Genomic DNA, 11619 nt, shown 5'->3' with positions numbered 1-11619 from the left:
ACCAGGGCTATATTAGAGTTATGGGTGACAGCCTATGAAATCTTAATGATGACCATGGGTCAAATTTACCTGTTTACATTAGTGTCTTTGCCCCTTCACCTTAGATTCTTTAGTTCATCTTGCTTGTTACCGATCCTTGACACATTTTATATAGGCACTGGAGGCCATAGGTTTTATTGCTGGCTTCTCTCTTCTGTTTTGTTCCTTCTGAATTTAAGATTATCTTAACTGCTTTTCTTATGTTTTAACTGCTCTGTATGGATTCTAGTGTGAAAGATTAAGGAATTTTATTCCTCTATTTTTCTCTTCAATTTAAAATCCTTTTGATTAGATTTGTGAGATATCAAGCAAATATATTTCTACTAGCCCTTCCTAGATTATTCATTCCATCTTTTTCCAGAAGCCTGTCATTCCTTATTTTTAAGAATTGGCCCAAATATTCAATATCTATTCACTGACATTAACTTCCTAATTGCCTGTTTACTTCCTAAATTTGTTAATTCTCATCCGAAGTCTTGGTCTTTGGTTAGTAAGAATGACAAAAATACCATTTATATCCCTAAGGTAGTCAAGTTCTTGTCTAAGACTTTATAATCCTTAGCAAAGATTTCCAGATTGCTTCTGGCTGTATCATTTATGCCCACAAAAATCCCCAGGAATGGGTACTCGTTGTCAGGTCTGACACCCTTGGGAAGTTCTCCCTCCTGTCCTGGATGCATGTTTCTTAAAGATAGCAAACTGCTCTTTTTGTTACTGTCAGGCTGACAAAGAGCTCTCAGAGCAGGGCATCATTAACCCTGGTACTATATCACCACTCCTTAGATGACAAGCAGCTGCTTCCTCCTCACAAACCTCCATTTCCTCCTCTTTAGGAAGAGTTTCTTCTATTCCTTAACTCAAAGCCTTCAGCCTTTTCTCCTCCATGTCACATTCTTTGACTATCCAATCTCCTGACTCGCTAGTTCCTTTTTCTTGTTTGTTTTTACCTTAAAAGTCTTTTTTTATTTTAAGACTACTTCATTACTCCCTGGAGAATGATGAGGCATTCTTCAAACTGGTTAATTATTTTTTCTTCCATGTGAGAGACTAGCCTGCACTTTGAGCATTAATAACAAATTACTTGAATAAGGCAGGAAGTCATACATTGCACACTCTATGCAGAGGTTGGCAAATTCTCCCTGCTTCTTCATATTTTCCAGCGATGAAATCTATAGGGCTCAGGAATGTGATTGTAACTTGATCTCAGTACATGCAAGAAATCAAACTTTCAACTGTCATATATGAAGGTGCAAGAATCTTTCTTATCAGCCAGGATATTTTAATTTTCTTTGGGAGTTAATCATGTTGAGAAGGCACTGTTATTTCACACATATTTTCCAAAGAAAATGTCAAGAAAAATGATTAGTCATGATATAAACCCCTACTTCATTTAGCAGCAAAGGATTTGCTCATCCATCACTGGTGGCATCAATTTAAGAATCTTGCTGCTGTTATGTGTATTTTATCTTATTGCCAACAAGATGCCATTTTAAATGCTGCTACTTCTGTGTGTGTGTGTGTGTGTGTGTGTGTGTGTGTGTGACATCCAGAATAGCAGATGTCAAAGGAGGAGCAGGGTAAATATGAAGGTTAATGGGAACTAGCAACAGACATCATGATAAAGTAATTTTAATAGTGGATCAAGAATGATTTCATATTAACAGGTCAATATAAAGAGAAAATTAAAATCTGCCACTCTCTGTTAAGGCAAGCATTACATCCTTACATTAGTAAGGAGGCTTTACAAATGTCTATTGTATTTTTTTTTTAAATAATTACCAGTTGGGGGTGAAAGATCTGTGAAAGTTAACGAGGAGTATGGCGTAAAGATAATAGGCAGACATAAAGGTTGTTTGTTGAGTTGAGGCTTCATATGACAGATAAGGAAGATGACATACCTCTGACAGTGAGACATCTCTGGGAACAGGGTCAATAAGCAAAGAAGGTTAAGTATGCCAGGGAAAGCGGAGGAACCAAGAAAAACCAGCACACATATAATTTTCATTTGAGATTAAAATCCACTTTTGCCTCTTTATTCTGGAAATGAATTTTACCAGGATTATAGATCTAGAATTAGAAGGGACTTTAGAAGGAGCAGAACCAGGAGAACATTATACATAGAGATGGATACACTGTGGTAAAATTGAATGTGATGGACTTCTCTACTAGGAGCAATGCAATGATCCAGGACAATTCTGAGGGACTCACAAGAAAGAACACTATCCATATCCAGAGAAAGAACTGTGGGAGTAGAAACACAGAAGAAAAACAACTGCTTGAGCACATGGGTCGATGGGGATACGACTGGGGATGTAGACTCTAAGCAATCACCCTAATGCAAATATTAATAATATGGAAATAGGTCTTGATCAATGACATATGTAAAACCCAGTGGAAATGTGATTGGCTATGGGGTGGGAGGAGGGGAAGGAAAGAACATCAATCATGTAACCATGGAAAAATATTCTAAATTAATTCATTAAATAAAATTTTTCAAATAACAAAAAAAAGAAGGGACTTTTAAAATCATGAAGTTTAAACACCTCTCATTTTATATGTGAGAAAACTGAGAACCAGAGAGGTTTTGACTTGCCCATGGTCACACAGGTAGGATAGGCATTCTATCAACACTTTTGTTTACCTCCTCTAAATACTGGAGACTGTTCCTAGCTGTATGCCTATGGGCAAGTCACTTAATTCCATTTGTCCTACTCTTTCCCTTCTGTCTTAGAGTTGTTATTAAGATGGAAAGTAAGAGTTAAAAAATAGCAAAAATAAAAAGAGGGGGGCTATTATTGACTTCTTATCTCATTGGTATTGGTTTCTATTGAAATCTATTGATTTCTTATCTCATTCTCTTCAGAGACTGTTCCATTTTTTTTCCTTATCTCCTTCACTCACAACAAATCACTTAGGGTCTTACTTCACAGAGACAAAGATAATCAAATACTGAATTCCCATATTTCCCTTTGTCTACTCTTCAAAATTTCTCAGCATCATCACCTTTCCTACTTCCTCTGACAAAGACATATAGGTATTCCTATTCCTCTTTTTTAAAAAAATAACTTCATTCAAAAATATTTTATTTTCCCAAGTACATGTAATAGCAATTTTCAACATGCATTTTCTGAAATTATAAATCGAATTATCTCCCTTCTTCCTCTCCTTCCCCACCCCTTTCAGAGCAATTTGATCTAGATTATACAGGTAATATCATGCAAAACATACTTCAATATTGTTCATTGTAAGAGAATTTCATACATAACCCAAACCCTGAAATAAAACCATAAATAAACTAATGTGAAAGATAGTATGCTTTGATCTGCATCTGACTCCAATAGTTCTTTGTCTGAAAGAATATAGTATTCTTTGTCATAAGTCCTTCAGAATTGTCCCAGATTATTGTATTGCTAACAGTAGCTAAGTCTCTCACATCTAATCATCATACAATATTGCTATTGCTGTCCGTTCTGCTTGTTTTCACTGTGCATCAGTTTGGACTGTAGATCTTCCCAGATATTTCTGAAATCATCTTGCTTATCATTTCTTATAGCACAATAGTATTCCACCACCAACAGGTACCACAATTTTTTCAGCCGTTCCCCAATTTATGATTATCCCTTGTTATGTAGAAATGGATGCATGGAATCCCTGCAAAGATACAAGGACAGCCTCACCCAGAATTCCAGGGGACCCCCCTGGAGAACTTTGGGTGAGGGGGCAGTTGAGAGGAGTTGGCAGTTGCTTTGTCGGGGTTGAAGTGAGCAGACACTCTGCTTACTGCTCTTGACTTGGGGGTTCACCTGAGTGGCCTTTGTGGCAAAGCCTTTGTGGTTTCTACATAAGGGTTAGCCTGTTTAATAGGGTTGATCTTTATCAACTTCAATACAACAAATATTTAGTGATGAGAGAGTAAAAATATTCATTAATAGCAAGAGAGCCAGTTTTAGTTAAGTGCCCTTCACCCCCTCCTGTGGGGGGAAGGGCAGCTTCAATCTAACATTTTAGAGTCACCTTTCCTTATTCAAATACCTTCATTAACTACTTTAGTTTTCCTTTTTACTTCTTAATATAACCTTTACCTTCAGTATCTGTGCCTGGAAATTATTTGAGGAAATACTCACAACTCAAGTCTGGTCATCTAGTTTGAATCCTGTCAGCTGCCAGTTTAAGAAGATCAGTTTTATCTCTGGCCTCAACAGTTATATAGCTAGCTTCTACTTATTCCTCTATCAGACCTGTAAGGAATATAAATTAAAGAAAGGGAACATTATTGGGGTTCAGCCATAACAGAAACTTACCAGAAGAATCTTATCCAGTCTCCATTTTCCAACTGAAGCAGTAACTGTTAGAGGGGGAGGGTTTTGAGATCCAGGAGTGTCTAACCCCCTCCTTTCTCACTGAAGCCTGTCAATCAGTGTTTGTGACTTGAAGGTCTATTGGCCCTGACACATTTATCTGCTTCTCCAAATTATCTGTTATTATCATCATAACACCCTTCAATTTTCAATTCTTTGCCACCACAAAAAGAGCTGCTATAAATATTTTTGTACAAGTAGGACCTTTTTCCCTTTTATCTCTTTTTATTTACTTATTTTTATCTCTTTGGGATTTATCTTTATATTTGGGATGTATCTTTGGGATACAGACCCAGTAGTGGTATTATAGGATCAAAAGCTTTGCACAGTTTTATAGCCTTTTGGGCATAGTTCCAAACTGGCCTCTGGAATGGTTGGATCAATTTATAATATCACCAACATTAAGTGGGACATTAGTGTCCCAATTTTGCCACATCCCCTCCAATATTTATCATTTTCCTTAATGTCATATTGACTGATCTGATAGGTATGAGGGGGTACCTCAGAGTTGTTTTATTCCGCATTCAAGAGTGATGTAGAGCATTTTTTCATATGATTATTGATATCTTTGATTTCTTCATCAGAAAATTGCTTGTTCACATCCTTTGACCATTTGGCAATTGGGGAATGATAAATATTCCTATAAATTTGACTTAGTTCTCTAAAATTTTGAGAAATTATACCTTTATCAAGAATTTTTTTCCTGGTTTGTTGTTTTCCTTCTAATTTTGGTTACATTGGTTGTGTTTGAACAAAAGCTTTTTAATTTAATATAATCCAAATGATCCATTTTACATTTATAATGCTTTCTGTCTCTTGTTTGGTCATAAATTCTTTCCTTCTCCATAGATCTGCTAGGCAAACCATTCTACAGTTCCCTAATTTACTTATAGCATCACTCTTTATATCTAAATCACACACCCATTTTACCTTATCTTGGTAAAGGGTGTGAGATATTGATCTATATCTAGTTTCTGTCAGGTTTTTTTTTTCCAGTTTTCCCAGTAGTTTTTGTTAGTGAGGTTTTATCCCAAAAGCTGGGGTCTTTGCATTTATCAAATAGTAGGTTGTTAAGATCATTTAACTCTATATAGTATGTATCTAATCAATTTCATTGATCCACCATTCTATTTCTTAGTGAGGAAAGGAATTTGCAGAAAGATTTCAAGCAATGTACAGATGCAGGAAAAGCAAGAAGAGAAGATGGAACGTTGGTGAGAGAGAATTTTGAGAGAGCTGACGGAATCTGGCAAGGGACAGTTGGAGCCTGAAACTCAGTCGGAGAGAAAGCTCTGGACCTTTCTTTTGGACTCCACCAGCAAATCCTGAACTGAAAGTGATACCTGAGAAAAACTAGTGAAATCCTGTGGCTGAGTCCTCAATCCTTGGAGATCTACCTGTGTGGACTCAATCAAACCACATTCTACCTGAGGGGGTCTTGCTCTGAGAGTGGACTAAATTGAGCCAGCAGGAAACCTCTGATCCAAATCTGCTAACATTCTATTGAGTTGGTTGATTTCTTAGCCTAGGGATTAGTTTAGATATTGAACCATCTAGATCAGTGGTTCCCATACTTTTTTGGCCTACCACCCGCTTTCCAGCAAAAATATAACTTAGCGCCCCCTGGAAATTAATTTTTTTATTTTAATAGCAATTAATAGGAAAGATAAATGCACCTGTGGCCATCACCTCACCCCTGGATCACTGCAGCACCCACCAGGGGGCAGTGGCGCCCACTTTGGGAATCACTGGTCTAGATTAAAGAGGATCTTTAAGTTTGCCTCCACTGTGGCCTAGGGCAGAAGACTGTAGTCCATTGGGTTGATAAATAGGGATTCCAGTTACCTGCTTTCCGGATCCAATCTAGCCACCATTCACTTAAATAAACCAATTTATAAAGAAGTGATAGCAGTCAGATCAAATTGGCTATAAGGGGATATCTTAGAGTGGGAGAGTCTATTTAGATTGGGCAAAGTTAAGTCCCAATCAACAGACTTTCTCTCCCTCTCTTGCATACTGACCTGGGGGGAAACATTAAAGAAAGCTGGGTTAAAGCAAAATTCCCAGCAAACCCACATTCCTCTTTCCTGAGGTATTTGTTTCTCTCTGGCACAGTTGCTGTGCTACCCTTTATCACACAAGCTAAGCTGACCCAGCTCAGGGAGCCCCAAAGGGCACTTGCTCTCTGAGTTTTGTAGAAGCTGCCCTGCCAGACCAAGTTATATAAAACATTCTTGGTCACCAGTTACAACCTTGCAGGGGTTCTTGATTCATCATTTAACTGTTCTCAAGTAAGGGGGAGAGAGAGACATCCATTTTGATCTCTGTCTCAGAGGGGAGGCATCCTGTTAAAGGTTAGATCACATTAAAACTTGACCACCCGTTTTACAGCCATCTTTCCGGGGTTTCCCAATCTAATGTTAACATTAGCCAGTACCAACTTGTTTTGAGGACTACTTCTTTATACTACTGTTTGAGTTCTGGCACTGGCTAGGCTACCTTCCTTCATGCATTGTTTGTTTTTTCATTAATGCCCAGGATATTCCTGACCTTTTGTTCTTCCAAATGAATTTTGATATTATTTTTCCAAGTTCTATAAAATAATTATTTGGTAGTTTGATTGGCATGGCATATGAAGAAATAAATTAGTTTAGGTAGAATTGTTACTTTTATTATATTCACTTGGCTTAATTCATGGGCAATTAATATTTTTCCAATTGTTTAGATCTGATTTTATTTCTTGAAAAGTGTTTTTGTAATTGTGTTTATATAATTCCTATGTTTAGTCTTGGCAAGTAGATTCTCAGGTACTTTATATTGTCTAGAGATCATTTTTCCTTCTCAAAGCAAATCTCTCCACTTGGGATCTTAATCTCATTCCTGCCCTCCATGGCCTCATCCTAGGCCTTGGTCTAGCAACCTTTTTCTGGTGCTTCATTCATTCTCTCAATTCATTCTGTCTCATCCCTCGTTCTTCAACTGCCTACAGACATGGTCCACTTGTCCCAACCTTTAAAAAGCCTTCCCTTGGGGGCAGCTGGGTGGCTCAGTGGATCGAGAGCCAAGCCTAGAGATGGGAGGTTCTAGTTTCAAATCTGGCCTCAGACACTTCCCAGGTGTGTGACCCTGGGCAAGTCACTTGACACCCATTGCCTAGCCCTTATCACTCTTCTGCCTTGGAGCCAATACACAGTATTGACTCCAAGAGGAAAGGTAAGGGTTTAAAAAACCAATAAATAAATAAAATTAAATTAAATTAAAAAGCCTTCCCCTATTGATGAGAAAGTCCTTTTATAAATCTGAATAAAATGGATAGTCATCCCTCTACTCAAAATCCTTCAGTTTCTTACTGTTTCCAACTGTGAAAGTTCAAACTTCTCAGCTTAGTATTAAAAAGTACACATAATATGGTTGTACCATGCCGTTCCATTCTTATCTCAAACTATTCCTTTCTATGTACTCTACGTTTCAGTCAAAGGTCTACATTCTAATCTCTTCTATACAGAGATATATTGGTAAATATTTAACAACCAGCTCTCCCTAGGAAAAAAGAATGTATGCACGACACTTTTTTTTTTTTAACTCTTACCTTTCATCTTGGGATCAGCACGAAAGGCAGAAGAGTGGTAAAGGCTAAGAAACTGGGGTTGACTTTGTCCAGGGTCACACAGCTAAGAAGTGTCTGAAGCCAGATTTGAACCCCAAATCTCCCATCTCTAGGCCTGGCTATCAATCCACCGAGCCACTTAGCTGCCACCTATGTAACACACTTTTAAATTCCATCTGCCTTATTAACATTTTCTCCATCACTTTCTTAAGTTCAGTCAATAAATCAAGTTCTAATTTGTAGTTTGCCTGTTTCTTTTTTTTTTTAAGCCTTACTTTCTGTCCTATTTATAATTCTAAGACAGAAGGGCAAGGGCTAAGTAGATTGAGGTTAAGCGACTTGCCCAGGGTCACACAGCTAGAAGGTGTCTCAGGTAAGATTTAAACCCAAGTCCTCCTGACTCCAGACCTGGTACTCTATCCACTGTGCCACTAGTTGCCCCTTATTTGCCCATTTCTTTTTTTTTCCCTTTAAAACCTTACCTTCCATCTTAGAATTAACACTCTGTATTAGTTCCAAGGCAGAAAAGTGGTAAGGGCTAGGCAATGGGGGTTAAGGGACTTGCCCAGGGTCACCCAGCTGGGAAGTGCCTGAGGCCAGATTTGAAACTAGGACCTCCTGACTCCAGGCTTAGTACTCTATCCACTGTGCCACCTAGTTGCCCCTTAGTTTATATATTTCTTTTTTAAACCCTTACCTTCCATCTAAGAATCAATACTATGTATTGGTACCAAGGCAGAAGATTGGTAAGGACCAGGCAATGGAGATTAAATGACTTGCCCAGGGTCACACAGCTGGGAAGTATCTGAGGTCAGATTTGAACCTAGGACCTCCCATCTCTAGACTTGACTCTCAATCCACTGAGTCACACAGCTGCCCCCTTAGTTTGCCTTTTTCTAAAGTGTAATTGCTCACAATGAAAACTTAACAGTTGGCTCTTTTGAGCTGATTCAAGCTAGTTCTAGCATACATTCCCTAATTGTATATACTTACTTTTTTGCTCATACTCTTCTTGATGCATGAAATGTTCTTTCCAGGGCCTATTTAATTGCTATCTTTAAAGCCTAATTCAAGCATTACCTTTTTTAGGAATCCTTCTCTGAGAACCCCATTTGCTAATGACCTTTCTCTCTGTATATTTCCTATAGAACTTTGTACCCCTCTTGGGCTCTTATCATATACTTTACAATATTTCATAGAATAAATGATAGCTATTGGACTCTAACCTTCTTGACAGCAGGGCTCATGTCTTATCTAAATCTTCTTATCTAAATCTTCTTGCATCTTCTCTACCACCAAGCACTGTGGTTTGTTGAATTATTGTTTACCTCTCTCTTTTGTAGGTACTCACTGACCAATGTACTGAAAAAATATGTCTAGCGATAAGGAGTATCCTATGAGTTGTTTTTGTAAGTTAATGCTTATGAAACATCTTACGTGATCTCTGCTAGTTGAAAACTGGAGTTCTGTGCCCAGTGGTTATTTGTTCTAACCTTTCCCTTCCCTGGTCTCACATATTTATCTAACAGCACAGTATCAGTGTCTTGCATATATTAATAAGTAACAAATAGGTAAACTATAAATATTTGTTGAATTGACTGGATTAAATTGATTTTAACAGTCCTCATTTTGACAACAGTTATCAAGCCAAGTACTTAAAACTAAGCTAGGTTGCACTGTGGATAAAGAGTCAGGTCTGGTGTTGTATGAAGAGTGAATCAAACTTTCTTTGTCTATCAATCAGCAATTTTTAAATTAATCAATCAAAAACTTAAAGTACCTCTACCAGTCATTAAGTAAGAGAGTTCACAAGTCACTTGACAGAGTAGGTGACAACTCTAGAGGCCACTGACCACCCTTTGGGCAGTACGATGCAAATTGAAAGACTGCAATGGGTTCCTGTAAAGCAGAGGGAGGGACAGGAAGTGATGTGGGTAAAGGACTATAAAAAGTCCTGAACTTCCTGTCCAGAAGACCTTTAGCTTGGATCTTGGGCTTGGAAGACTTTGCCTTGTGACTTCTCTTTCTGGACTTCTCCCTGGATTCTGCCCCAGTGAGCTGGATGAGTAGCGGGCCTTCCTTTCCTGGAGTAGACTGCATTGGTGGAACCCTTGCTGAAGACACTACCTGGTCCTCTGGCTGAAGATTAACGAGCCCTGCAGGGGATGAGCCCCACACCAAAGTAGAGCTTAGGATGATAGGCTAGAAAAATCCTCTACCACCTCCTTACATTTTCTCACTTTCACTCTTTCCACCTTTTTGTAAATAAAGCTACTAAAAGTCATTTTGACTTAAGTTATAATATCTTTAAATCAGTGACACAATATTACTATAGAATTCTCATATTAGCATTAAAACCTAAATTTTAAAATTCTTACAGTTGGGAGGTCCTGGGTTCAAATCTGATCTTAGCTACTTACTAGCTATGGGACCCTGGGCAAGTCACTTAACCTCAATTACCTAGCCCTTGCCTCTCTTCTGTCTTAGAACCTATCCTTAGTATTGATTCTAAAACAGAAAATGGGAGTTACCAAAAAATGAAAATAACTGGAATTCTAAAAGATGACAACATTTGGTAATACATAAAATATTTATTAGTATGAATCAGTATACGTTAACACAAAATAACAGGTACAGTTTTGTTGTCATTGTTGGAATTTGAGGATTTTTGTGGGGTGAAGTTGGGAATGCGCTACCGTCTAATGAAAGTCCTAACATAGTAAAAGCATTCCCTCTATGCAGGAACTGGGTCCAGCCCAGTCAAAGCCTTTTACAAAAACATAAGAAAAAAGCACAACACACATCATGCTGACATTGGAACACTGGGTCTGGTTTAAAAAAGGGTTAAAATAGTAAACATATATCATCAGAATACTTCATAAGTCTGCATCCATGTCAGAGCCTTCTCATTCACAAGTTAACCTATTGCCCAACTTGCCCTGCTCCTTGGGGAGCCATGTAAAGCGGGGAGTGGGCAGCAGTGGCTTGTTTTCAGCTGTCACATGTTACAGCATTATGTCCAAAGGAAGCATCTCACCCATGCCCCCAGCACTTAGCACAGTCCTAGGCACGTAATCGTCATTTAATAAATGCTCGCTGACAGACTGACGCCTAGGCATATACCCTGTAGGGAATGAGATTCATCCTCTTTGGGGCACAACTCCAAAACCTCTGTGAGAGAATGGCTAATTTGGGACCCTCAAAATATTGAAGCCTGAATGGAAAATGCAAACTTAGTATCATTAATGTACCATTTTTAAAGTGAAAAAAAAAGGCAAGTCAACAAGTTATCTATATTACCCTCTTACACATCACTACTTCCTATCTTTGGCCTTTCTGTCCTTAAATGTGAAGGGGGGACTATAAAAATTCATATTTACAATGTACAATAGATATCTGTAAGCCAGACTCAGCCAATGAAAGGTATAACATGTCAGCTTAAGAAATGTAAGATCCTATTTATATATGTATATATGTACACAAAGAGAAAAGGGGCAGGGAGAAAAAAATGGAAAAAGAAAGGAAGGAAGGAAGGAAGGAAGGAAGGAAGGAAGGAAGGAAGGAAGGAAGGAAGGAAGGAAGGAAGGAAGGAAGGAAGGAAGGAAGGAAGGAAGG

This window comes from Gracilinanus agilis, chromosome 1 (genome assembly GCF_016433145.1).
Source record: "Gracilinanus agilis isolate LMUSP501 chromosome 1, AgileGrace, whole genome shotgun sequence".
NCBI classification, from domain to species: domain Eukaryota; kingdom Metazoa; phylum Chordata; class Mammalia; order Didelphimorphia; family Didelphidae; genus Gracilinanus; species Gracilinanus agilis.
The sequence above is the reverse complement of the archived record's forward strand: the minus strand, read 5'-3'. Positions refer to the sequence as shown.